This window comes from Xyrauchen texanus, chromosome 6 (assembly GCF_025860055.1).
Source record: "Xyrauchen texanus isolate HMW12.3.18 chromosome 6, RBS_HiC_50CHRs, whole genome shotgun sequence".
NCBI lineage: Eukaryota > Metazoa > Chordata > Actinopteri > Cypriniformes > Catostomidae > Xyrauchen > Xyrauchen texanus.
This window is the reverse complement of record NC_068281.1, coordinates 51,356,881-51,384,198: the sequence shown is the minus strand read 5'-3', so window position 1 is coordinate 51,384,198 and position 27,318 is coordinate 51,356,881.

The window sequence follows — 27,318 nt, the reverse complement described above, 5'->3', positions numbered from 1 at the left end:
CAGCATCTTTGGGGTTTTGATTTCAGAAGAATAGACTTTATTATCACACAATAAAGCCGAGTTGCCTACGGTGAAACCACAGTACCAACAACAACTCAGGCATCTCTGGTTTGGTTTTACTTAAATACATCTCCTCAAACAAGGTGGGGCTTACATGTATTATCTATCATGCTCTTCATTGACTCTGGTCTGACCATATTAAGAAGTAAAAGAAAGTCCTTTGGAAGAGATCAATTCTCCCCCCTAAGTAATGATATTTATGTTTCTGCACACACAGTTAAATAGTCAAACATAAGTGAGCACATATTCATCACGTCACAGGCCTTTACATACAGTAAACTGCATGTTTGCCCCTCAGACATAACTGTGGTATAAATCAACAATGTTTTCATTGATTACTCCTGATTAACTTGATAAAAATATACTACATATTCCCTCCTCTGTGACTTTCTATAGTCACAAATTAACATATTTAAGCATGTATGTGCTCCTGGTTTGGTCTTGTTTTTGGTTGTCACAGTTATGTAGAGTGTATTAAACAAAATATTCATCCTAATTTTAAGAGTTCTTGCTTGTAGTGAGATGTCTTCAACCCAGATGCTTTGTGCATCGTGAGAAGATCACCCTTTGGGGAGAGGTTAGCCAGCACTTACACCCAGGGCGTGGTTCTTCATATCTTCTTATATATTCATTGAAGGAATCAATTTCCTCCCAAGTTGGTCTTTCTGTCCATTCAGGGTAGTTGCCATTGCATTGGGCCATTCACATCAATCAAAGTCATCTGCTTTACTGTTGCTTGAATCCAAAATTATTTTACCAATGATCACACACAACAGAATCTTATTCCTTCCACAATGTTATTATCCAGATATTATATTAATTTTAGTTAATTGTGCACCCCATTTCTTTTGGCAATCAGGTCATGTTAATTTTTAGTCACCACCATATATTCTTTTCCATTCTTCATTATTATTAAAATGTACATGAGTTCAATAACAGCATAAACAAAAATAATTTTCCAATCAGTAATTCTTCATCATGCAAACAGTCCCAGGTTTGCTTAATACTTCTTTAATAATTTAGGCACTTCTTTGTATGTAATGGTTCTCAAAGCTTTACCTCCAAAATCAATCTATAATTGGTCTTCTACACAGGGTGTGATCCCCTGATAACACAGTGATAGAATGCCTGTTATTCATCACTGTTATAAAATATTTTAATAAAGTGGTTATTAAGACACAGTTGGGTTGAGTGGAACTCACAACTTCTGGCAGGTTTCTTCTAGACCTCCCTTTTGATGCTTCTTTCCTAATAGCATCCATCCACTTCCTTAAACCCAGTTCACCCTTCTTGGGCATGTTTCCAGGGCGGTGGCGCCTGTCTTAGGCAGCTCTCATTTTGCAATTGGAGAGTCTTTACCCGTCATTGGGTCGTCACCTCTTGCCACTGGAGAATTTTACCCATCATTGGGTCATCATCTCTTGTCTCTGGTCTCGGTACCGCTCAGTCTTATTATCTAATCTTTAATAATCTGGTATCAGCAAACAGCTATTTTCCCTTGCTTCAGGGAGCATCACCTGAGAACCATCACAGCCAATGGAGCCATCTACAACTGCTCAAACATTAAGACAGTCCAAAACATGGTTAAATTCACAAAGCATTATTCAAAGTTCAACAATCTATTGAAACTGTCCAAATGAAAAGTAAAATGCAACAATTGAACTCATTTACAGTTCACTAATTTCCATTCAAGTTGTTATGTTTTCTCCTTTGGCAAAGGTCACAAAAGACCTTGTCTCTTGGTGAAGACTAACCATCAGAACAAATCAAAATACATGATCGCCTCTGTCAAGCTTCTAAGATGCTTAATTTAAATCATCACTTTAATTTAATAATTTCTAAGTAGTTTTAGAACCCACATTTATTCATCCAGATGTACATTCAACCAAATCTCTTATCTTTAGTATGAACACTTCACTTCAAATTGCCCTCTGAAAATAACAAATCTTTAATCATGATGAGGAAAGCTGTTTGAACCTTCCCTTCATATTACTGTATCTAACATTATTGTCAAATCACATCATTTTCCATATAAAAGAAAATAAAATCAAAAGAAAATAAAACAATTTAGTGATATGGTTTTAGCCCACTTAAAAACTTAAACTGAGAGCGAGAGGGAAAGAATTTGAGGGAGAGATTGCACTCCTTCACACTGTTGTTACAGTTATTCCCTTTTTTTTCCTTAGAAAATCACAATAACACATTTGTAATTCTACAACAGTGAGAATAGTGATAAATGTAATTTAATAAAATGATATAATCAAATATATTTTATTATATTATCTGCTTTCAACCTTTGCCATTGTAAACCATCTTCAAGAAAACTTCTAGAATTTCTACTTCTCTTATCCCTTCCCTCCTCAAGCAATAAAAATAATGCGCATTTGTATTCAGACCATTGAGAAATTTAAGTTTTCGTTTTAAATCAATAAACTCTCTTATGATTACTTTCTCCTTTTCTTACTCTTTCTCAGGAGAAGGAACTTTCATTATGTCAAATAAACCAACATAAATCACCTTTTTAAATTAATAAATTAAAGATTTTAAACAAAATAAAATAGTAAAGTGGCACAATGGAAGTTCAGACAAATATCTTGTTTTGCAATAATTGATCAGTAAAATACATTATGTCCTTTGAATTTCTTACAAGTCTCATTATTTTATATCATGTTATCATCATTTAATAATATTATTTTTCAGTTATTACGTTTTATACTTATCAGCATTTCATGATCAATTATTCAGTTAAATAGCGGAGACAGATGTCACTGTGCATAAACTGTATACCTTAAAACTGTTTTTTCATGGATTTACCTCAAAATAAAAAATAGCTTACTAGAGATAGACACTTAATTAACTCCTTGCAGTACTGATTAATCTTTTTCTTTAAAGTGAGGGTAGTCTTTGGAAAATTTAGGGAGTAAACAATCCAATATGTTACTCTTACTTTGCCATTTAGTTTTAATATTTAACCTTCACATCAACAAATTCGCAATTAGATGCTGGATTTAAATTTAGACCCTCAGAACAATTTAGACATGTATATTGCACCCATGGATGGCATTTGGAGAATCAAACATCCAATTAGTTATATATGACTGAAATCAACTTATGAAGAGAAATTTGAATCCACAATTGAAATGTCAATTCAGTAATGATTACCAGCATTCATGATAGTAGGAGGGCCAATCATATAACAGCCCACATACTGTATTTCTCAGTCTTTTTTTCTTTTCTCCGGACCGTCTCCTGTAACATAAGCTTCTTCAATAAATCATCTGGCTCAGCAATCTGCAATGATAGAGACTGGTTCCAGAATGAGTTATTGAAATTACTTACACAATGCTGACAACAGAGAGAGTAAAACATAGTTAGCATCAATTTCACACAGAATAGACATATGAACATCAAATTATTCATGATATTCAATTTAATCTTAATGTTTTTCTATGAGTTTCACCCAGTACCAATTTCCAGTTTTTCCTTAGCATTATCAATATTTTTTCAATCAAATACACCACATATTGGGACTTATTTCAATTTTATCTAGCATGACTGGTCATAGAACAAACCCAAGAAAAAACTTATCTGAGTAAATTTGAAACGTAGAGAACATGCAATGATTTAAATCATTCTTAAATTTATTTTCTTTAATTCTAGTCTCAGTGACAACTTTCAGTGTACCCATGATCAACCAATGCCTACACTGTATATATAAAACAAGAAATAAAAGAAAAATGTCTAATCTTAAAAGAATCTGCTATCTCTTTTTTCTAAATTCGGGGGCCCCTGTGTTTGACTAGAGACATTATGAGAGACACCATGAGAGACACCAGGTTGAACCCTCCTGCTCTTTCTCCTTACAGAGTGCAGGATCGGTTTCTATTAAGAGCACTTAGGTTTCACTCAATCTCTCCAGTCAGACATTCCTAGCAAAAATAAAAACCCTATCTGTTTTATTTTTGTTGGTTGATCAAGTTTACACCAATAAAGTTGCACACACATGTACATTGTTCTCCAGACATATTTAAACACATCAAAAATAAAACATATAATCATGGGTTTATATACATTTATATAACATTTATATATCAAGACATTATAGTTTAATTTAATAATGTTAAAAATGTTATTCTCTCATATTGGACTAGACAGAACATAAAACAGACACATGAATGTGAAATTTTCACATTTGATTTACTTTTCATATTCCAATTTCAAAATCCTTCTTTTTAATCTCCCTTTCCCATTTTCTGTGGCTTTGATAACTACTGGCCACACTACGTGAAATGACATCCACATTCTATCCAAAGTATTTGGAGCTGACCTTTGGGAGCTGACCTTTGGGAGCTGACCTTTGGGGTCACATAGGGAGGTATTTTTAAAAAGAACCCTGTCCTTTTACCCTCCTCTGCATCTCTCAGCTTTTTCTCTGCCCTGTCTCATATTCCTCAGTGAATTTTAAATTTTCTGGATATAGCTCTTACTTTATTTTACTCTGATCTTTTTATTTATTGATTTTTTAACATTTTAATCTAACTGTCTTTCTAAATCATTTTCCTTTTCTTCTAATATTTGAATTATTATACCCCATACATGAATACATTTCCTATATGTTTGTCAATTTACCTTTTAGGATCAGTCTTCATCTAGATCTTAGTTTTTATTTCTTCACTGGTTATTTCTTCATTGTTACTTGGCATATAAAAATGAAAAATTATTTTAGCAGCATTAATTTAGATAAATCAATACATTTAGAGAATAAATGAATCTCTTGTTTTTTTTTATGTATTTCCTTCTACATTAATCTTCAACAGCAATATTTTGAAAAATTTTTTCCAATTTCTTTCACCTTTACTTTTTAATACACAAAGTTAATTCACGCCACTTTATTATTTATTTATTTATTTTGCTTTCTCATTTCTTTGAGATTTTACACAGTGGATTTCTAGATTTTAGTATTTCCACTGGAGTTTTACCTTATGTGATATAACAACACTTATCTTAACTACACCTTTGTTTAAATTCCAATTACTTAGTTGACTTCAGTTTAATACACTGGACTCAAAGCTTTAATTCTTATTTTCATTATTTATTATTTTATTTTTTCCTTTGCCTTTTTTTTTTTTCAAACTGATTTTAATTACTTTACAGTTGTTTAATTTTTTATTTCAATTTCAATTTTTTATTGTTACTTGTCCCTGTGCTTTAAAGGTTAAACTTTAAGCACAGATATCTCTTTTGACTTCACAAATTCTCTATATGAAGTTCACTTGTCTTCTGTGACTGACTAGTTCAGAGGTCTGGCATATTTTTCAGCTGCTAGTCTAAAAAAAACCTCAGAAGCTAAGAGTTAACTTTCTGTCTACGCAGCAAAGCTAAGTCTCTCTATCTTGTTCACACACCCAACAATATCTCTTGAATGTATAGATTCTCTGTATGAAGTCAAATACATTTCTATGCTACAGTCTAGTTTAGGAGTTATGCTCTAGCCCATTTCAATCAACAGCTGCTAGACTAAGAACAGCCAAGACTAAATGTTTTCCAGCCAGTTGTGAGTTAACTTTTTGATTTACTTTTTGTTTCCTAATTTCGTTTTACATCTATATTATCTCACTGTTTTTATTCATTTTCTTGTTGTTTGTTTATACTCTATTAAATGTATCTTTCTATCTATATATCTTTATCATTGGTTTTATCTCCACTTTACAACCAGAATATCTATTAGGTGCCTTTTCTGCCTGCAATTATCAGCTGTCTTCTGCCTCCATATATTGACGGAAGGTTGAAAATAGCCCTAATATATTTTCTCCGCTGTAAATTGCATATATACACCTTACCATTTATGCAGCACAGGCTGATATTTTGGAACATTTTTAGTTTTCTATATTTTAACAAAGTTAATTATTCCAAAGTTTCTCAAGACAGGCTTTCATTCCAACATTCATTCAACATATAAATGACAAACTTTCTTTATTGGACAACTTTACTCCATTCATCTTGTCTCTTATTTATTTATTGGGCTCATATTACATCCACACAGTGTTCCTTTTATGGTCAACAACTAATCACACATTCCAATCCTGTACCAGACTTATATTTTTATTCAGTCATACGTGTTCATACACATTCACTCTGCACACTCTTTGAACCACAATTATTCTTACAAGCACAGAAACGTTACTAGGCCTTTATAAACACAGAGCTCTCAAAAACACACTAAATTTTGCAATTATTATTATTATTCCTATCTTAAGTACCCTGCAGGATTTATTTTATTTATTTACTTTTTAATCTTTTATTCAGTATTCTTATATTAATTTTTCCCAAGAACGTTATCTGCATTTATGCCAATGCAGACCTCTAATATTAATACTATTCAAGAGCATTCTCTAATATTAATACTATTCAAGAGCATTCTCTAATATTAATACTATTCAAGAGCATTCTCTAATATTAATACTATTCAAGAGCATTCTCTAATATTAATACTTTTCAAGAGCATCTCTAATATTAATACTATTCAAGAGCATTCTCTAATATTAATACTATTCAAGAGCATTCTCTAATATTAATACTTTTCAAGAGCATTCTGTAATATTAATACTATTCAAGAGCATTCTCTAATATTAATACTATTCAAGAGCATTCTCTAATATTAATACTATTCAAGAGCATTCTCTAATATTAATACTTTTCAAGAGCATTCTCTAATATTAATACTATTCAAGAGCATTCTCTAATATTAATACTATTCAAGAGCATTCTCTAATATTAATACTTTTCAAGAGCATTCTCTAATATTAATACTATTCAAGAGCATTCTCTAATATTAATACTTTTCAAGAGCATTCTCTAATATTAATACTATTCAAGAGTATTCTCTAATATTAATACTATTCAAGAGCATTCTCTAATATTAATACTATTCAAGAGCATTCTCTAATATCTTATAATATATATTATTACTTCTAAACTTTATCTGTCCCTATTTACTGCTATTACACCTACACCCTTACCAGCAAATAAAAACAGATCATTGCATGCAATTATTTCTTCTGGAATCAAAACCCTTTATTTAGTCTTATTTTCCTTTTTGGTTTAGAAGAGCTTTTTGAGTGTTCTTACCACCACAGGCAAACTGGCAAGCAACACAAACTTTTATAAGCAAAATCTGCTTACCTATTAATGGTGGCCACCTGTTTGTGTTTGCCTTCCCAGCCAGCCCGCGATGTAACGACTCTGCTCTCTTCTGTCCCTGTTCGGGCGCCAACTGTAGTAGTTTTTCATGCCAATTTTGTGAAAAAATCACTCAGCATCTTTGGGGTTTTGATTTCAGAAGAATAGACTTTATTATCACACAATAAAGCCGAGTTGCCTACGGTGAAACCACAGTACCAACAACAACTGAAGCATCTCTGGTTTGGTTTTACTTAAATACATCTCCTCAAACAAGGTGGGGCTTACATGTATTATCCATCATGCTCTTTATTGACTCTGGTCTTGACCATATTAAGAAGTAACAGAATGTCCTTTGGAAGAGATCAATTCTCCCCCCTAAGTAATGCTATTTATGTTTCTGCACACACAGTCAAATAGTCAAACCTATGTGAGCACATATTCATCACGTCACAGGCCTTTACACACAGTAAACTGCATGTTTGCTCCTCAGACATAACTGTGGTATAAAACAACAATTTAACTTGATAAAAAATATACTACACCACATGCAGCTCTCCTGTTTAATCTCTCTAATGGAGCATTTCGGTCTCCTAGTAGGTGGAGCTCCTCCAAGAGGTCCTCGCTGCAGCCTGTAGCACGATGACGTAGCTGGATGGTCCAATACGTACTGGACGCTGTTACGCTTTGTTAAATTAAAACTGTTTCTATATGTGAGTCCTTCAATATATTTACATGATGTTTAGCCTTCCCCCCTGGCTGTTTTGTTTTTCTCTTTATATATGTATTATTGTAGTTTTGACTGTACATTGACTTTGTTTGTTTGAATCTTAATAAAAGTTAAAAAAAACGCTGTTACGCTTTGTTGTGGGGACTTATTTAAAGACTTCACGCCAGGCTATGTTGGAGATGGAAGGAAAGGAATCCTTCGTGACTTTTACTCGACCAAAGACTTTGAAGGTTACTGCTCAGCAGACTGCTTCATCAGTGACGGCAATCACTATAGCCCATTGTATAACTATTTATAAATATAAATGGTCACTTTAGTGACAAGCGTTGATCTGATCTGCTGTGATCAGTTTGTATATTAAACTTAAAATCAGTTGTTGTTTTTTTTTTTTTTTTTTAATGTACGTACATGTCCTGCAGACACTGAAATAAAAAATATACTTCTGGTTTAAAGTTAGGTTTAAAATTATGTGATTTAAAATGTTGTAAAATTAACTATCCAGTACGTATTGGACCATCCAGCTACGCCATCGTGCTACAGGCTGCAGCGAGGGGTGTCTCAGCTCCAGACTTAGACTACAGAAGACATCTTATTTGCGTCTGCACGAAGGTAAGTCAATTGTGTTTTAATGCTTTCCAGTTTGAACATTCAAGCTGATTTTACACTATTCAACTCAACAAAGGCAAAACAACTCAAATAAATGTTTGTGAACGTTCGCGACGCCGATGAGAGTTCGCTTTCCTTCTTGCGTTTGAACGGACAATTTCATACACCAAAATGCATGATATATTATGTCTCAAGTGAACAAACAGTTGATAAAGAAATCGGGTATCAATATATTGAATTAGGAAGTATTGCAGTGATCAACACGGATTCCGCTGTGATGTCCTGTTAAGATGAAAATAAACTATCGCTCTGTCTAAGCGATTATCTTTCTGAAACACGCCACAAAAACTTACAGAAACGTATAACACAAACATGAAACATATGTCTAAAGAAAGTAGGGATGGGCTGATCGATCCGAACGTATCAAAACTTCCGAGAATGATGTTGTTTTAGGGTTGTCTCTGACAACACGCTGAGGCGAGATCATTTTTGCTCGCGATCTTCACGAAGGTTTGTCGGTTGTATACAATGTTTGCCTGTTTGAACATTCAATCGATTTTACACTATTCAACTCAACAAATGTCAAAACAACTCAAATACATGTTTGCGAGCAGATTGTGTGACACAGCGAGCCGCGTCGCGTCTAACTCACGCACTCTGATGAGAGTTCGCTTTCGCTCCTGCTTGTGTCTGAACGGACAATTTCATACAAAAAAAATGTCAAAATAGGCTACATGATATATTGGGGAGTCTGTTATGTCTCAAGTAAACAAACAGACCAACAGAAAGTCAGATATTTTGGTTTGAATGTGGAACACATTGCAAACGAACTTTGAAGCTCCAAAAAGCACATAAAGGGAGCATAAAAGCAAGGAAGTGTGTTATTATCTGCGTACATTAACTGATCTCAATGAAACTTCAGCGGTGTGTTCGCGGGAAGAGGCCGGTCGCATGGACGTGACTATTGTGAGTCAAAGTTATAGCGCCACCAACTGGCAGAAGGAAGTGTGTCACTTTCAAAATGCTTTGAAATCATCCTCTTATGTCTCAAGTGAACAAACGAACCAACAGAAAGTCAGATATTTTGGTTTGAATGTGGACCACGTTGCAAATGAACTTTGAAGCTCCAAAAAGCACATAAAGGGAGCATAAAAGCAAGGAAGTGTGTTATTATCTGCGTACATTAACTGATCTCAATGAAACTTCAGCGGTGCGTAAATTATAATTACATTCATAAACCTGTACAAAGACCTCCGGATAAATACTGGCCTTCTGGATTAACACGCTTAAGTGCTGCAAAAGATATTGACCTATGACATAAAAAAATTATTCTACATTTGAATTACCTCATAGATGTGACTATTGTGGTTCACGGTCATAGACCCTGTCCCAAATGGCACACTTCATATGAATTTTCAGTCTTGTGTACTTATTTCGTGTGTCCATTAACTCCATGAGACCGTAGGGTGTCTCATTTTTCATTTTAGGTATCAGAACGGTGCTCACGCGATACTTTGTGGTTGATGTGTGCCCTCGATGTGCACTTTTGCAGAGCCCGCGCTGATGCGAGCTCTACAGCCGCGTCTTCTCGACGGTCAAAGCGAGGTTACGTTATTGCCCATCGTGCACAGCGACCCTAAGGGCACGGGTGGCGGTGCCACCGCTTGGCCCGCCATCGCTGCTTGCAGCTATATTTAGGGCCCAAGCCTTGAAAAGGCAAGGCCCTATTGTTTTCGTTAGGATTATTATTAGGGCCCAAGCCTTGAAAAGGCAAGGCCCTATTGTTTTCGTTAGGATTAATATTATTATTTTTTTTACGACTATTGGGGCACTTTTGGGGCTCTTAACGTGCTCAAAAACTCTTGAAACTTTGCACACGGGTCAGAACCCGCGGCCATTAGGGCCGGGCTGAAGCTGGTACCCGGGCGTGGCAGGGGGGCTCGACGGCGCCCTGGAACAGGGTCCGAAAACTTGGTCCATAAATCAAACACGCTTGCATGTAATAATATGAAACTCGGTACACATATAGATCTCATCGTTTCATATATCCTTCATACTTTTACTTTTTACCTCAGCCCAACAGGAAATCGTCTATTTAGGGTTTTTTGGAAAACGCATGCAATGGAATTTGAAATACTCCTCCTAGAGAATTCCACCAATCACCACGAAACTCGGTCAGCATGAAGTCAAGACATTGAGGATGAAAAATTGCCGGCGGATTTTTGATATCTCGAACGGTTTGGCCGTGGCGAGGAAACGAAATGATGGCGCGAAAAGAGAAACAGGAAGTGTGTTATAACTTCTGCATACATTAATTGATCTCGATGAAACTTCAGCAGTGTGTTCGCTGTAAGAGGCCGATCGCATGGATGTGACTATTGTGAGTCAAAGTTATAGCGCCACCAACTGGCAGAAGGAAGTGTGTCACTTTCAAAATGCTTTGAAATCACCCTCTTATTTTTACCCGATTTACTTAAAACTTTAGGTGTATAATGTAAACACACGGCAGATGTAGACATGTGAAAGGATTATTGATATCTTTGATACTGTTGCCGCGGCAACGCTTCAAACTCGAATATTCTTTTTGATGCTTTTGAGACTCTTAGCATACTTGAAATTGCATGAAACTCGACAGACACATCACATTTATTAGCCAGTAGACATGTGCAAAGTTTCAGAAACGGGCGTGGTGCAGGGGCTCAGTAGCGCCACCTTTTGACAAAAGTGGGGGTTGCTTTACACTTTGACCCACAGTCACAAAACTCAGTAATTATATTGTTCTCATCGAGCCGGACAACTTTCTAATTTACAGTCATTAGCTCAGACCAACAGAAAGTCAGATATTTTGGTTTGAATGTGGATGTTTTGGAGAATTTTCTCTGCCTCTCTCACTGACCCTACGTCTCTCTGTGTCTGGGGGAGGGTGCTGATTTGGCTGATGAGTGAGAATGCTTTTATTTTTGTTTTTCAAGGTTTTGGGGCCCTTAACGTGCTCGAAAACTCTTGAAACTTTGCACACGGGTCGGAACCCGCGGCCATCAGGGCCGGGCCGAAGATGGTACCCGGGCGTGGCAGGGGGCTCGACAGCGCCCCTGGAATGGGATTCGAACACTTGTCCATATATCAAACATGCTTGCATGTAATAATATGAAACTCGGTACACTTGTAGATCTCATCGGGCCGAACAACTTTCGTGCTCTAAGTTTTACGCCAGCCCAACAGGAAGTCGGCTATTATGGGTTGTTTGGAAACACGTGCTCTGGAATTATATATATTCCTCCTAGAGAATGAATCCAATCGCCACCAAACTCGGTCGGCATGAAGTCAAGACATTGAGGATGCTACATTCGGACGGATTTTTGATATCTCGAACGGTTTGGCCGTGGCGAGGAAATTGATTTAGGACTAAAAAGGACACATGAAGTGTGTTATAACTTAGTTAGTTCTATCTACAGTTACAAAACTCGGCGTGTATATTGTTCTCGTCGAGCTGAACAACTTTCTAATTTACAGTCATTAGCTCCGACCAACAGAAAGTCAGATATTGTGGTTTGAATGTGGATTTCTTGAATTTTTCTCTCTGAGTGACCCTCCCGCTCAGTGTTTTTCTCTCTGTGTCTCTCTGACAGACAGAATGGCCCTGCCAAATTTTTGTGTGTGTGTGTGGGGGGAGGGGGAGGGAGGGGGGTTCTCTGTTGGGTGAGATTTGCTTTTAATTGTTTGATTGTTTTTCAAGGTTTCTGGGACTTTTGGGGCCCTTAACGTGCTCGAAAACTCTTGAAACTTTGCACAAGGGTCAGAACCCGCGGCCATCAGGGCCGGGCTGAAGCTGGTACCCGGGTGTGGCAGGGGGCTCGACAGCGACACCTGGAATGGGATTCGAACACTTGTCCATATATCAAACATGCTTGCATGTAATAATATGAAACTCGGTACACTTCTAGATCTCATCGGGCCGAACAACTTTCGTGCTCTAAGTTTTACGCCAGCCCAACAGGAAGTCGGCTATTATGGGTTGTTTGGAAACACATGCTCTGGATTTATATATATTCCTCATAGAGAATTAATCCAATCGCCACCAAACTCGGTCAGCATGAAGTCAAGACATTGAGGATGCTACATTGCGGACGGATGTTTGATATCTCTAACGTTTTGGCCGTGGCGAGGAAAAGAATTTATGACTAAAAGGACACAAAGTGTGTTATAACTTAGTTCTATCTATAGTTACAAAACTCGCGTGTATATTGTTCTCGCCAAGCTGAACAACTTTCTAATTTACAGTCATTAGCTCCGACCAACAGACAGTCAGATATTTTGGTTTGAATGTGGAACACATAGCAAATGAACTTTGAAGCTCCAAAAAGCACATAAAGGTAGCATTAAAGCAAGGAAGTGTGTTATAACTTCTGCATACATTAACTGATCTCGATGAAACTTCAGCAGTGTGTCACATGGATGTGACTATTGTGAGTCAAAGTTATAGCGCCACCAACTGGCAGAAGGAAGTGTGTCACTTTCAAAAGCTTTGAAATCACCTTCTTATGTCTCAAGTGAACAAACAGACCAACAGAAAGTCAGATATTTTGGTTTGAATGTGGAACACATTGCAAATGAACTTTGAAGCTCAAAAAGCACATAAAGGCAGCATAAAAGCAAGGAAGTGTGTTATAACTTCTGCATACATTAACTGATCTCGATGAAACTTCAGCAGTGCGTAAATTATAATTACATTAATAAACCTGTTCAGAGACCTCCAGATAAATACTGGCCTTCTGGATTAACACGTTTAAGTGCTGCAAAAGATATTGACCTATGACATCAAAAAAATTATTCTACATTTGAATTACCTCATAGATGTGACTATTGTGGTTCACGGTCATAGGCCCTGTCCCAAATGGCACACTTCATATGAATTTTCAGTCTTGTGTACTTATTTCGTGTGTCCATTAACTCCATGAGACCGGGTGTCTCATTTTTCATTTTAGGTATCGGAAGGGTGCTCACGCATACTTTGTGGTTGATATGTGCCCTCCATGCGCACTTTTGCAGAGCCCACGCTGATGCGAAGCTCTACAGCACACGTCTTCTCGACGGTCAAAGCGAGGTTACGTTATTGCCCATCGTGCACAGCAACCCTAAAGGCACGGGGTAGCGGTGCCAGCAGCGACCCTAAAGGCACGGGTGGCGGCGCCACCGCTTGGCCGCCATCGCTGCTTGCAGCTATATTTATTATTATTATTATTATTATTGGGCCCAAGCACAAAGTGCGAGGACCCTATTGTTTTCGTTAGGATTATTAGGGCCCAAGCACAAAGTGCGTAGGACCCTATTGTTTTCAAGTTAGGATTATTATTATTATTATTATTAATATTATTATTATTATTTTTTTACGACTTACGGGCACTTTTGGGGCTCTTAACATGCTCAAAAACTCTTGAAACTTTGCACACGGGTCAGAACCTGCGGTCATTAGGGCCGGGCTGAAGCTGGTACCCGGCGTGGCAGGGGGCTCGACAGCTCCCTGGAACAGGGTCCGAAAACTTGGTCTATAACTCAAACACGCTTGCATGTAATAATATGAAACTGGGTACACATATAGATCTCATCGTTTCATATATCCTTCATACTTTTACTTTTTACCCCAGACCAACAGGAAACCGTCTATTTAGGGTTGTTTGAAAACGCACGCAATGGAATTTGGAATACTCCTCCCAGAGAAGTCCACCAATCGCCACCAAACTCGGTCAGCATGATGTCAAGACATTGAGCATGAAAAATTGCCGGCAGATTTTTGATATCTCTAACGGTTTGGCCGTGGCGAGGAAACGAAATGATGGCTAGAAACGAGAAACAGTCAGAGTGTTATAACTTCTGCATACATTAATTGATCTCGATGAAACTTCAGCGGTGTGTTCGCTGTAAGAGGCCGATCGCATGGATGTGACTATTGTGAGTCAAAGTTATAGCCCCACCAACTGGCAGAAGGAAGTGTGTCACTTTCAAAATGCTTTAAAATCACCCACTTATTGTTACACGATTTACTTCAAACTTTATGTGTATAATGTAAACACCCGGCAGATGTAGACGTGTGAAAGGATTATTGATATCTTAAATACTGTTGTTGTGGCAGCTCTTCAAACTTGAATTTTCTTTTTTGATGCCTGGTGCAGGGGCTCAGTAGCGCCACCTTCAGACAAAAGTGGGGTATTGGTTTCATACTTTGACCTAGAGTCAGATATTTTGGTTTGAATGTGGAACACATTGCAAATGAACTTTGAAGCTCCAAAAAGCACACAAAGGAAGCATAAAAGCAAGGAAGTGTGTTATAACTTTTGCATATATTAACTGATCTCGATGAAACTTCAGCAGTGTGTCACATGGATGTGACTACTGTGAGTCAAAGTTATAGCGCCACCAACTGGCAGAAGGAAGTGTGTCACTTTCAAAATGCTTTGAAATCACCCCTTATGTCTCAATTGAACAAACAGTTGATAAAGAAATCGGGTATCAATATATTGAATTATGAATTATTGCAGTGATCAACTTTAATGTCCGGTTAAGATGAAAATAAACTATTGCTCTGTCTAAGCCATTATCTTTCTGAAACATGTCACAAAAACTTACAAAAACTGATAACACAAACATGATGTTGGAAATATACACTTATCAGAATAGTTATATTAAACTTTAGTCTATTTCAGTTAAAGCCATTTCAGTTATAAAGCTGTCTCATGTAATTTCTCCTTTAATTCTATAATATAACCACTAGGTGGAGTTCTAAGCCTATTTTCTGTATTCTTGTTGTTTTAACGTATGAAGAAGACTTGTACATGTTGTTGAGAACGCAGTAAAGTGTGACGCATATTTCGCTCTGTGAGTTTTATGAGTACTCCGAGTCTTTATTAAAACCAACACATGAAACATATGTCTAAAGAAAGTAGGGATGGGTTGATCGATCCGAACGTATCAAAACGTCCGAGAATGATGATCAAATTTCAAAATGCTTTGAAATCACACTCTTATTTTTATTGTAAACCTGTGATAAAACATATATGCTTGTGTTTTACATTTTTAAGAAAACAAAAAAATGGCAGCAAACAACCACTTTTATAATTATTGTTTTGCGATCTTTGCGATTGATTTTCTTTCTGATTAATTTTCTGATAAATCTACCATTTGTTGTTGAAATGACGTAGTTCCAACGGGAGTGCGAAGTGGAGGGCGGGTCCACCTTCTTCATGTAGCCAATCAGATGAGCTAATCGCTAACTCTCGATTTACTCTTATCTGATTGGTTTAAAAACACGCCAGTCACCAGAACACATCTTTAACATAATTTGGCTCAGACCCGTTCTCGTTGCTGCAATGGTACTTTTAATAATGCACACATGCATGTTAAATAATAAATAAATAAAAGAACAAATGAATAAATAAATGAATAAATAAACCATGATTACTTAAGGTTACAAATACACACACACACACACACTCCATCATTGCAATCTTGACATCGCAGCCTGTTCATTATATCCGCAATAAAATATAATAATAAAATAGTAAACCTAACATATAAAAATTACTCTGTTTAAATTAGGGCTGGGCGATAAAACGATCTCGATATGGCATCGCGATAATATTTATTTAGACTACTGATGATAAACTTTTGACATGTTTACTCGATATGGATAGACCTAACAGCCTATTACAAAGCAGAAATAAACGGACAACAGCCAGTCAGAACGCAGATTTTGGCTTGTGCGTCTAAGTACACGCCCATTTGCTAGCAGAGCACTGTTTGAGCTACCGGCAGTGAAGAAAGTGAGTGTAAAGAAAAAATGAGTGGAAACGACGTAACTCGAACTATCTTCCAAAGCTGAGGAAATTGTTGACAAAAAAGGTAACAAGACGCCAATTATATGGAAGTGGTTTGATATCTGAAAAGCGACGACGCGCAAATAAAGACGGTCTGCGAAATATGCCGTCGGTCGGTGATAACCAAGACGGAAACACAAATAAAACCTTTTCGGTCACCTGAAAAGGTACCATCCCAGCGACCACACCGAGAGTATGAAAATGCGGGCCCATGTTAATGTTACTCCGTCCAAAAGTTTTGCAGACTAGTCTTTCTGGCAAAAACCTATAATAGGGTAATTAGGGTTACATATGACGAGCACTACCTAAAAGGTGTAGCATAGTGACTGGTTTACAATGTTTACATTTTGCACTTTTTACTCAGATTGCTACCTCTAAAACATTTGAGATATTTAAAACCAGTACACAATTAATATTTTATTTATCTGACAGTTAAGTACTTAAATCTGCCAGGGACTTTGTGGTTCACTTGTTTACATTTGTTGTCTTGGTTGTACCTCTGCAAACATTTTGAAATGTTTGCTGCCCTGCCAAAGAAATTTGATGTGATAGTACTGTAGTCACAGCTTTTAGTTTGATATTTTATAATCAGTTACAAGGCAAGCTAACTTGCATTGTTTTGTCAAGACAGATAAAGCATGTTTGCTAAAAGTAAAATGTTAACATTTAGATTTAAAGTTTATCAATATTCTTTTATAACAAAATATATTCTCAACCAATCCATGTTTGCACAGTTAAATGTTTGCATTGTTATTTATTTATGTTAATAAACTATATAGTTCAACTATTGAACCTTCTGGTTTCTTCAGGCATCATTATCAGTATACTTTTCAAACGGGCAGCATTATTAAATTATATATCGTAACAAATATCGATATCGATCAATATGGAAAAAATATCGTGATAATATATTTTGCCATATCGCCCAGCCCTAGTTTAAATAGTCAGTAGTACAATTCAGTATCATTCACAGTAAGCACCGCTCCACTGTGATGTTTCCAAGCATATTTTTGCGCATGTAAAGCGGATGATTTTCTACGCCGGTATTGGAGCGTGAGTAAAGTACAAAGCCTATAATAAAGAATAGTTTAGCATCCAAATACATCGCAAATGTAAAAACATTTTGATTGTAAAGAGAGCGTTTTTTTATTCGTGTTCTGTTCTGAATATCATTCAATTTCAAGGATTTGTTGTGGAATGTTTTGAGAGTATCATCAAATAAGAATAATTCTCTCGTTTTAGTGATTCCCTAGTTATTTTTTTTATAATTCTAATCCGGTAAGGCAAGTAATATTCTCTGTGTCTTTATATAAATAAACCAAAACAAAAAAGTTTGAGCACCGCTGCTTTATGGCACGCTTTGGATTGTGGTCAGCACAGAAAACAGCGCATCGATTCTTAAATGGTTTGAAAGTTATATTGAAATGCTTACAAAGGAATGGATAAGAGGAATCGACATTTTTATTTAAAAACAAGTCATCTGAAACCTGACATCAAGTAAGGTGAGGAACAACGAATTTCACACACTTGGAAAATGCTTTTATTTGAATGAGTGAATGTGGCTCTTAAAAGAGCCATTGTTGCTGCCCTTAAAAGGACATTTGTTGCTTCATCTTCTGAGTTCCACCTGCAGAGCTTCTCGGAGGTTGCTCGGCAGAAGCTGGTTTCCCTCTGGTCTCAGGTGGACTCCGCCTCTGCACAGATGGAACAAGCCGATGTTTCTGTGGTGAATGCAGCGATCTGCCTCTCTGCCAAGAAGCCAGACATGGCGCCGTTGATCCACCGCCGCTTCGCTCAATGCCATAGCCAGTCCTGCCAGTCTGTCCTCTCCAATTTAGACGGGGTAAAATGCCAGAAAACACCAGCCTGGTTCTGGGAAACATTTGTAAGACTTCGGTCAGGTCACTCTTTATTTCCCGAAGAAAATCGAGGCGGTTGCGCCCACCCGACACAAACTGTTCCCTCCCAGGTGAATAATGAGAATATCTGGAGCTGTAGCTTTGGCCCTGAGAGAGCGCAGAGCTGGAAACAGCTGCTCCCAGAGTCTGCCTCCTCTGCCGCCCCAGGTGATCTCACACTGAAGACCGAGGTTTCCGGCCCAGGCGCTGCTCACAGAAGCGAGTATGCAGTGTGCGGATGATGGAACTGCCGACGCATCCAAACACGTGAAGCCATCTCAAAGACGGAGTGAGGGAATGTGATTTACAACCGGTATTTATGAGTGTTGCACGCTTGGTTCCTAAAGGTGTTACAGGCCCCACCCATTTCCAGATTCAATAATCGGCTCGTTCTTACATAGTAGAGCACGCTCAGCACATGCGCAGTCTTCAAAAACGGTGCTTTATTTATTTATGTACCGTACAAAAACGGTACATAAATAACATTTGTATGTGTTCTAAACAAAAGACACAGGTTGTACTGAATGTCAGCTTGTTTATTTGGCTCAAGATAAGGATTTATTAAGTCCACATGTCATGCAAACAAGAAATGCTTCTAACTAGGTCGAGAGCTGTCGTTGCGAATGTTCGTTGGAGCTCTACAGCACACATCTTCTTCTCGACAGTCAAAGCGAGGTTACGTTATTGCCCATCGTGCACAGCAACCCTAAAGGCACGGGGGTGGCGGTGCCACCGGCTTGGGCCCGTCATCGCTGCTCGCAGCTTTAATTCTTATTATTAGTGGTGCTTGCAAAGCATCACTATTGTAATCTCACATACTTATTATACTTTTTATTAGTGGTGCTTGCAAAGCATCACTATTGTAATCTCACATACTTATTATACTTTTTATTTTTATTTTTATTATATCTCTTAACAAAACTTCGGCACCTAACTCGTCCCAAGCACCGCTTGGCGTAGACCCACCGAATGAGGTATCAAATCGAACGGCCTATTGAGGACACGTGTGCTATGACTTTTATAAGCTATCGGGGTACGGTATTTGCCCCAGGGGCAAAAAAGCGGCCGAAAAATCCCATAGACTTAACATTGAGACAAACTTTGACGCGTCACAGCTCCAAGCTGAGGATTTCGTAGAAACGTGTGATTTGCCACATTTGAAGAGGCTGGCAGGCTCTGTAAGAGCATACCTCAATATGGGGTAAAAGTTGCACCCCTGGGGGGCAGGAGCTGCCCAAAAATGCCCCAATTGACTTATAATGGTGTAGGACGGCCCATGAAATGAAAAGGCATAGGGATTTGTATTGAACATAGCTCTGGATCACAGTGTCATAGAGACGAGGGGTGGGCTCATTTTACTCAGACAACCAATCAGTCTCTCTGGATCATTGTGAAGCTATCAAGCCACGCCCTAGCAACCATTAAGAGCACCTTAGCAACAAGTCCCATAGACTTCTATTGAAAAAGATCAAAGGGATATCTCCGGATAGAAGTGTCATAGAAACACAAGGGTGGTCTCGCTTGACTCGGGACAGCAAACAGCCAATCATGCATCACTTCAACACTTCCTAGCCCCTCCCTAGCAACCATTGTCGAGCACCTTAACAACCAAAATCCATAGAGGGATATCTTCCATTCTGAATGTCACAGAGGCATGGGAGTTGGTTTATATCATTCATACTGACAAGCAGCCTTTGGAGATTCATGATTGGCAGCTGCCAAGCCACTCCCTAGCAACTACACAGAGTACCCTAGCAACCGCTTAGCAGTAACTATATCTCTGCACCAGAAAATCAGAGAGACTTCTGGGTTGATTTATTTCAATCAGGATGGCAAGGAGACTTGATAAGTATCACTATGTTAACTGCCTAGCAACCAGATGGGGTTACCCTAGCAACCAAGTAACAAATCACATATCTCTGCATCAGAAAAACGTAGAGACTTCCGGGTTGACTTATTTCAATCAGGATGGCAAGGACACTTCATTAGTATCACTATGGTAACTGCCTAGCAACCAGATGGGCTTACCCTAGCAACCGAGTAACAAATCACATATCTCTGCATCACAAAAACATAGAGACTTCCGGGTTGACTTACTTCAATCAGGATGGCAAGGAGACTTCATTAGTATCACTATGGTAACTGCCTAGCAACCAGATGGGCTTACCCTAGCAACCGAGTAACAAATCACATATCTCTGCATCAGAAAAACGTAGAGACTTCCGGGTTGACTTATTTCAATAAGGATGGCAAGGACACTTGATTAGTATCACTATGGTATCTGCCTAGCAACCAGATGGGGTTACCCTAGCAACCGAGTAAAAAATCACATATCTCTGCATCACAAAAACATAGAGACTTCCGGGTTGACTTATTTCAATCAGGATGGCAAGGAGACTTCATTAGTATCACTATGGTAACTGCCTAGCAACCAGATGGGCTTACCCTAGCAACCGAGTAACAAATCACATATCTCTGCATCAGAAAAACGTAGAGACTTCCGGGTTGACTTATTTCAATAAGGATGGCAAGGACACTTGATTAGTATCACTATGGTATCTGCCTAGCAACCAGATGGGGTTACCCTAGCAACCGAGTAAAAAATCACATATCTCTGCATCACAAAAACATAGAGACTTCCGGGTTGATTTATTTTAATCAGGATGGCCAGGAGACTTGATTAGTATCACTATGGTAACTGCCTAGCAACCAGATGGAGTTACCCTAGCAACCGAGCAACATATCACATATCTCTGCACCAGAACACACTACAGACTTCCGGGTTGACTTATTTCACTCAGGATGGAAAGGAGCCATGTATTGTATTACCTTGGTAACTGCATAGCAACCACACGGGCTTACCCTAGCAACCGAGTAACAAATCACATATTTCTGCACCAGAAAATCGTACAGACTTCTGGGTTGATTTATTTATGACCATAATTTTTGTTCTTTTCCAGTTACAACATGCTGTTTGATCTAGTTTTGCCACGGCAAGCACCACTCACATTTTCTTCAGGAAATGTACCTATCTAGTTTTTATTTTTATTATATCTCTTAACAAAACTTCGGCACCTAACTCGTCCCAAGCACCGCTTGACGTAGACCCACGAATGAGGTATCAAATCGAACGGCCTATTGAGGACACGTGTGCTATGACTTTTATAAGCGTATCGGGTACGGTATTTGCCCCAGGGGCAAAAAAGCGGCCGAAAAATCCCATAGACTTAACATTGAGACAAACTTTGACGCGTCACAGCTCCAAGCGTAGGATTTCAGTAGAAACGTGTCATTTGCCACATTTGAAGAGGCTGGCAGGCTCTGTAAGAGCATACCTCAATATGGGGTAAAAGTTGCACCCCTGGGGGCAGGAGCTGCCCAAAAATGCCCCAATTGACTTATAATGGTGTACGACGGCCCATGAAATGAAAAGGCATAGGGATTTGTATTGAACATAGCTCTGGATTACAGTGTCATAGAGACGAGGGGTGGGCTCATTTTACTCAGACAACCAATCAGTCTCTCTGGATCATTGTGAAGCTATCAAGCCACGCCCTAGCAACCATTAAGAGCACCTTAGCAACAAGTCCCATAGACTTCTATTGAAAAAGATCAAAGGGATATCTCCGGATAGAAGTGTCATAGAAACACAAGGGTGGTCTCGCTTCACTCGGGACAGCAAACAGCCAATCATGCATCACTTCAACACTTCCTAGCCCCTCCCTAGCAACCATTGTCGAGCACCTTAACAACCAAAATCCATAGAGGGATATCTTCCATTCTGAATGTCACACAGGCATGGGAGTTGGTTTATATCATTCATACTGACAAGCAGCCTTTGGAGATTCATGATTGGCAGCTGCCAAGCCACTCCCTAGCAACTACACAGAGTACCCTAGCAACCGCTTAGCAGTAACTATATCTCTGCACCAGAAAATCAGAGAGACTTCTGGGTTGATTTATTTCAATCAGGATGGCAAGGAGACTTGATAAGTATCACTATGTTAACTGCCTAGCAACCAGATGGGGTTACCCTAGCAACCGAGTAACAAATCACATATCTCTGCATCAGAAAAACGTAGAGACTTCCGGGTTGACTTATTTCAATCAGGATGGCAAGGACACTTCATTAGTATCACTATGGTAACTGCCTAGCAACCAGATGGGCTTACCCTAGCAACCGAAGTAACAAATCACATATCTCTGCATCACAAAAACATAGAGACTTCCGGGTTGACTTACTTCAATCAGGATGGCAAGGAGACTTCATTAGAATCACTATGGTAACTGCCTAGCAACCAGATGGGCTTACCCTAGCAACCGAGTAACAAATCACATATCTCTGCATCAGAAAAACGTAGAGACTTCCGGGTTGACTTATTTCAATAAGGATGGCAAGGACACTTGATTAGTATCACTATGGTATCTGCCTAGCAACCAGATGGGGTTACCCTAGCAACCGAGTAAAAAATCACATATCTCTGCATCACAAAAACATAGAGACTTCCGGGTTGACTTATTTCAATCAGGATGGCAAGGAGACTTCATTAGTATCACTATGGTAACTGCCTAGCAACCAGATGGGCTTACCCTAGCAACCGAGTAACAAATCACATATCTCTGCATCAGAAAAACGTAGAGACTTCCGGGTTGACTTATTTCACTCAGGATGGAAAGGAGCCATGTATTGTATTACCTTGGTAACTGCATAGCAACCACACGGGCTTACCCTAGCAACCGAGTAACAAATCACATATTTCTGCACCAGAACATCGTACACATTTCTGGGTTGGTTTATTTATGACCATAATTTTTGTTATTTTCAAGTTACAACATGCTGTTTGACGAGTTTTGCCACGGCAAGCACCACTCACATTTTCTTCAGGAAATGTACCCATCTAGTTCTTCTTATTATTATCAACCTTGGCTGGGTTTCCCGAACACTAAGCAGGATGTTAGAAGCACTATAGCATTTATTCTCTAAAAGCATGTTTCCCAAAAGCATCGTTACCTAAGTAATTATTAAAAAAAGTTACAAGTTTACTAGTTTAATGAATGCTTTTGAACCGCTCTGAAGTCCATTAAGTGAGGGCAGTGGTGGTTCAGTGGTTGAGGCTCAGGGTTACTGACCAGAAGGTTGGGGGTTCAAGCCCCAGCACCACTAAGATTGCCACTGTTGGGCCCTTGAGCAAGGCACTTAACTCCAGGTTGCTCCGGGGGGGATTGTCCCTGTAATAAGTGCACTGTAAGTCACTTTGGATAAAAGCGTCTGCCAAAATGCATAAATGTTAAATGTTAAAGTGCAACTTTGTGCTGTGAATGTGCCAGAAATATATGTTTATCAAAGAAAAGGGGACATTTAATAAATGTTATTAATATATTTTGATTATTGGAAAGTCCATTGCAAACTATTTCAGAGGATAAAAAAAGTATTGAAAAAACTCACTATGAAATCTTTAAGCAGGCTCCGCAATCTGTGCATGCAACGTGATAGGTCTAAATTTACATGACACTTAATACAGTATAACGTTATATTAGCCTTCTTTGATAAGCATAATTGTAATGGCACTAGAAATACAACGTGTTCTTATTAAACAGATTATTTAAGAAGACATATGTGAGTAATGTGAGATAAATATGCCTTAATAAATAATTAAAATTTGGTTAACAGAGGAGATTGGAGCGAGAGCGTGCAATGAGAGATTCCTTCTCTGCCTCCTCCTCTTTCTTCCTCCAATGGCTTATTCAAATCGGTTTGTCTATAGTCTTTTTACAAGGCAGTAACAAATTGTATGATGACTGCATGTTTGTGAAGACAAACACATGGACATACTGGCCAAAGTGATCAGCACCTTTGGACTGGATAGCTCCTGTAACGGAATGGGCATTTTCCAAATGGCATTTTTGTGCCCTTGAAGTGCACTTCAGGAAGGGGGTGCCACTCGAAGAATCGTTCCAAACGAAAGTAAGATAGTTTATTTGTTCACAAATGGGCCCTTTTACAAGACTTTTAGTGAAGGTACATTCAAATTGTAATGCCATACTCCTTTTAGACAGCCCACATCAAGAGCTTTGTCCTTTTGTAGTGAGTATGGCATAGAGATGATCACTTTCAATTGGAATTCATCCAAAGTTCCCTCTGTGCTGTGCGCTCTATCACGCATCCGTGCTCAAGAGATGCAACCCATAATTTAATGAGCTGGATGCAAAAACAAGAGCAGGAGAATTTGAAAGGTGATCAAATAAATTGCTAAATATTGTTCTGCTTGCCCGACAAGTCATGCATTTGAGTCCTTTATCTAGAGGATAGATAAAGCTTAAAGATGTTGAACTTTGCCACAGTAACACTGAATTCTTGTAGAAACACCATGCCAGGTGTGCCTATAATAGACTATGCATATTTGTTAACCGATAATATAATAACATTATAATGAATATAATGTATAATGAATGTTAATAAAATATTGATTAAAATGGTTGTATTTATTCTTGTAATGTTTACTAAAAAGAAGGATGTAGGAATATGCATATTCTTTGGTGTGTTGGAGTTTCAGAAATGGCTTGAATTTATCTGAACGTGAATATTAATAGTAATATAAGTATAATGTTATTATATCAAATGTGGTATGTATATGGGTTAGATTTTTTGCACTCTCTATATTTTAGCTTTTGTACTTGTAAAACACTAAACAAGAATGTTTGAAGGTGAATTTAATTTGGTCAATGCTAAGGGTCAGTCTCAGTCTTGGCCACACAGCAAGCATGCTGTACATTGCTAGCGCTGTCAGAAAATCCATTCTGATTGGTTGTCAGCTATTATGAGGTGCACTGGTTTTATCACTTTATCAGATAATAAAGTGTTATTTAGAAGTTACTAGGCTGTCACACCTGAGACTTTTGCCTTAGCGGCCACCAGAGGTCGCTAAGAGTGTAGTAACTTTTATGTCTCTAATCCTGGTTCCTGCCCTGATTGTTCCCAGCAGTTTCTCATTTATCTTGTTTACCCCAATGTATTTAATATCCTTTTGTTTGCTTAGTCTTTGTCAGTTGTTGTATCCCGTTACCCCCATGGTTTTGACATTTGTTTTGTTTCTGTGTTTTCCAAGTTCCCCTTCTGTCGCTCTCTCCACATTGTGTCGGAGAAGCGACACTAGGGGTCTCTCTTGAGCGCCGATATCCACCTCTGATCTATGAAAAAAGGCCAATGAGAGTTGGCAGCCAGTATTTGCATGTCCTGCCCCCGGACATACGGGTATTTAAGCGGCGCAAATACGGGAGTTCATTCAGAAAATTTCTTCGGAGCCGATGGTCTGTCTGCAGTTTGCTGCGAGTTACACACCACTATTACGTTCCTGTTTCCTCTGACGATCTGCATGCTGTTGGATTTGACGCCGCACAACAGTGGCTTTCTCCTACTTTGCACGGCATGCATTGTTGCCCCTGAGCGCTTCGACAGCGCAGACACACACACATACTGTGTATTAAAAGAGTTATTTCCCTTAAAAGAGTGAATTTCTCTAAAAGAGCAAAACACAGCGGCGTTGAACGTCCTTTTCAGGACGCCGTCTTTTCAAGATGCCCTTCCGCCCCTGTGTTGTTCCTGGATGCGGTAGAGTGCTCTCCGCTTCAGACGGCCACAGGCGCTGTCTCGTGTGTTTGGGCCACGATCACACCGAGGCGGCGTTTGTGGATGGCTCATGTTCTCACTGCGAGAACATGACCATGACCACGTTGCGGTCGCGGCTTGCTTTCAACAGAGAACAAGCCACCCCAGCTGCACCCCGCATTGCTCCTTCTTCCCACGAGATTGAGGACGATGCGGTTGGCGCTGGGGCGATTTGGGGGCGGCAGCGGGTGCAGTTTCGCCGGGTAGCCCCACGCGAACCTCCCGTTCCCCGACACGCTCGCTGGTCCCCGTCTACGCTCGCGGCGATAGCGGCTCGCCTCATGGCCCGGCTGTCTATCCTCCTGAGCCCGAAGCAGATGAGCTCGCCGCTGCATCGGAGAGTGTGATGTCTGATGCCGAGGACTCCCCTGGACTGCCGCCTTCGGGCCAGCAGGCCCAGGCTGAGGCCGACGCTCAGATGTCTGACATGCTTTCCCGGGCTGCCGTGACCGTGGGGTTGTATTGGAACCCTCCATCCTCCCCACAGCCTTCACGGTTGGATGACTGGTTCCTGGGGGCAGCGCGCCGTTCGCGGCCACGCATCCCCCCGGTCCCGTTTTTCCCGGAGTTGCATGACGAGCTGACGTCTACCTGAAGAGCCCTGCTCTCCGCTCGTCTAGGTGCCACCCGCTCCACTCTCACCACCCTCGACGGCAGAGAGCGCCACGGATACGGGGCGATTCCCCAGGTCGATAGGGTAGTTGCGTACCATCTATGCCCCGGTAGCCCTACCTCCTGGCGTGGCCGCCCCGTACTCCCATCCAAGCCCTGTAGGACAACATCCTCGCTCAATGCGAAGGCCTACAGTGCGGATGGACGCGCTGCCTCCGCCCTGCATGCGATGGCCCTCCTGCAAGTCCACCAGGCCAAAGCACTCAGAAACATGCACGGGGTGGACCTGATCCTGATGTGCTGCAGGAACTGCGCTCAGCGACCGACCTCGCCCTGAGAGCGACGAAGGCCACAGCGCAGGCACTCGGACAGGCGATGGCCACCCTAGTGGTCCAGGAACGCCATCTCTGGCTCAATCTGGTAGAGATGCGTGAGGCCGACAAGAACCGCTTCCTAGACGCACCTGTCTCCCAGATTGGCCTTTTCGGCAACACCGTCGAGGACTTCGCCCAACAGTTCTCCGCGGTGAAGAAGCAGACGGAGGCCATCTCTCACATCATGCCCGCCAGCACACCTGCCGCTACGGGCCCTGCCCCGTCTGCTCGCCGAGGGCGCCCCCCTGTGGCGAAGAAACCAGCTCCTGCTCCGCCCCAACCCAGGCCCAGCTCTCAGCCCCAGCGTCGAGCACCCCGCAGG